This window comes from Tupaia chinensis, unplaced genomic scaffold, assembly GCF_000334495.1.
Source record: "Tupaia chinensis unplaced genomic scaffold, TupChi_1.0 Scaffold000377_5, whole genome shotgun sequence".
NCBI lineage: Eukaryota > Metazoa > Chordata > Mammalia > Scandentia > Tupaiidae > Tupaia > Tupaia belangeri.
The window spans coordinates 2474481-2477214 of record NW_006159879.1 but is presented as its reverse complement, the minus strand read 5'-3'; the positions used below and the strand labels follow the sequence as shown (position 1 = coordinate 2477214).

The 2734-nt window shown below is 47.8% G+C and overlaps 1 long non-coding RNA gene across 1 annotated transcript in view; it reads right to left on the bottom strand.

The window, feature by feature from the left end:
- Positions 1-988: 988 nt before the first annotated feature.
- LOC102501971 (uncharacterized) overlaps positions 989-2734 on the bottom strand; it is a 26416-nt gene continuing 24670 nt past the window's right edge. The window contains exon 5 of the long non-coding RNA XR_001370751.2: positions 989-2632. This is a non-coding gene — a long non-coding RNA (uncharacterized LOC102501971). The remainder of the gene's footprint in view (positions 2633-2734) is intronic.

Sequence of the window (2734 nt, the reverse complement as noted above, 5' to 3'; positions counted from 1 at the left end):
TATCAGTTACTCCGGGCACCCACTGACCTACTCCTGGTCTGCATAGTTGGCTTGTCCTGGATACTCAGAATACAGGAGTCACCCTCTGTGGGGGGCCTGAGTCTTCTGCTGCCTGTCATACTGGGTGTGTGCCACTGCATGACTCGTGTGTGAGCCGCAGGGTCTTCAGTCAAGAGGTTCCTCCTGGTATTTACCTGGTCACCAGTGAATGGTCACTTGGGCCATTTCTGCTTTCCGGCTGTGTAATGCTGGTGTGCACACCTGTGCACGCGTATGTGGAAGGTGTGCCTTTAATTCCCTCAGGTACACACTCAGAAGTAGAGTGATGGGTAAAATGTGAATTTTATCTTTTACTTTCTGAGGAGCTACCAGACTGTTTCCAAAGCACCATTTTAAGTTCCACTGATTACATTTTTATGATCGTTTTCTCCTTTCTGCTTTCCTTTTTCTCTATTTGTGGAATTCTGTTTTCAACTCTAAAGATGAATCAGCAAAATCACAACTCCTTCAACAAATAAACTACAAGAAAAACGAAGAACTGAATAAGTTATATAGGCTTAAAGCACGTATCTACTAATAGAATGCATGAACCTCCTCGGGGAAGCAGAAGAACCGGCTTGGTCAGAAACCGCTGGCTGCCCTGAAGGGGTTGCGGTGTTCATCGTGCGTGTACATGTGTTTTTTTTTTTTTTCTTTACAATTTCCATTTCAAATATGAAATATTTATTTTATTAAGAATCATTTTATTTAAAACTTTATTTATTTATTTGCTTATTTTAAATTGACCAAAGAGGGACAGAGTGAGAGAGAGGGAGTGAGATAGAGAAAGTGAGAAAGCAAGCTGCCAGGTCTGGGACTCAAACTGTAGTTGGGCATGTAGGAGTCCAGTGGCCTTAACCACCATGACACCTGCTGGCCCCTCAAGTATAAAGTATTTCAAACATGTAGAAAATACAGACATTAATAACAGACATATGCACCATTGATATAAAACAGCAAATTTTTGTCATATTTGTTTCTTAAACAAAATATTACAAATATAGCTAAATTAAGTGTAAATTTAAAAACAATTTTTCACGTTATACACCAATTCTAGCTTCATAACCCCTAATGAGGTGAGAATTTAGCTGTACATGTATGTTTAAGTTTTCCATATAAAGAAAGTTCTAAAGTTCCTTTGGAAGCCCCACGTTTAAATGTTCGCAGGGTTTTCTTTAATCAGTGGTAATTCTCGTAGACATGGGCATGACTGCCATGAGGGAAGAGGTCCCCAGAACAGGAGGCAGGGCTGTCACGTGGCAAACACCAGACGAGACTCAGAGGGGCCAAGAGAAGCGTCAGCAGGGCTCCAGAGATGAGCATCAGGACCACGGGAAATGAGAAAATGTGTTTAAAACTCTTGTGGCATGGATGGTGGACCTCGCTGAAGAGAGAGTCCCTTGGGGGTTGAAACCCTGGAGATGTGGTATCTCTAGGTCCTTCTCCAGGTAAGAGTCCCTGGCCTGGGGTCACAAGCCTGGCCCCCAGCACCCTGGGAGCCCAGTGGCAGAAGGGACCTGAGGGTTCCACTTTTCAGTGGCAGATTTCCTCTCTTCATAACGTTGTGCCACCTGGTGTCCCAGAGCTTAGAGAGTTCCTGTTTCAGTTTCTCTAGAGGGCCACCTTCTGTTTCTTCTGGACTCAGGGAACAGTAGTTGATGGCCCACGAGCAGTAACCAGGGTCTTGGGGTCTCCCTGTCCTATACGCTCCAAGCTTTCTGTTCTTGCCACAATGTCTCCTCCGCTTACTTCGATACGTGAATCCCGAGTCCTAGGTCTTTGTAGGAGTCTGTGTGACTCAGTGTTTTCTGTAGGTGTCTCTAGGTGTGGAACGTTTCCACTGTCAACTCAGCCTCACCCATTCTGCTTCTTTGAGACTAAGTCCCAGCTCTCCCTGTTCACCCTTGACACTGAGTCTGGCATGCTTGGGGTCACGGTGCCGATGCCACCAAGATGTTTGGACTGAGTGCTTCTCTTTTTATGCAGTTGTGAGGGATCTCTGTGGACAAGGTCCCTGAGTGCCTATCAGAGCAGACCGAGACTGAGCCTCGGTCTTCCCAGGTTAGTGCAGATATGTAGTTATGTGGCTTGGAACGTGGTTGGAGCTGAGCTTGAGCTGATCAGCACTATCCCCAGGAAGAGCACACAGCTGCACACTTGCCAGGTGCAAGGGAGCTGGGCTGTGGCCTGCAGCATTGCAGTGGGTGAACGCAGGCTTTCCTGGTGCGTGGCAGGAATAATTATGTGCCACTCTGATGGAGAAGAATGAAGCTCAGGAGGGACTGCTGCAGATGCCACTGCCCCAGAGTGGGGCCACCCAGGACGATGCCATCGTCACCAAGCAGAGCAGACGGGGAAGAAGTCGAGTCCTAGGTGGACTTAACTAGCAGAGCCTCTCCTGCCTGATCTTGCCAAGAGACTAGAGAGTCGGGCAGCCCTCTCCCTGTTCAGGTCGGATGGGGCCTCACCGGAAGTCTGCGAAGAAGCGATGCTTGGGAACTGGGAACGTGGGCACAGGCTTTCCTTCCAGCTGAGTCAGTCACTTCGAGGGCACCAAAGAATCGGGTGTGAAGCAATTGATAGTGCTGCAGGGCTTTTCGAGCAACAGAGAGCTCCAATTAACCGAGCATCCTCGGGGACTGACAGAAGCAAAGGGTGTGACCTAAGGCAGTAGGGGCTGTGTCATTCTTCCTGC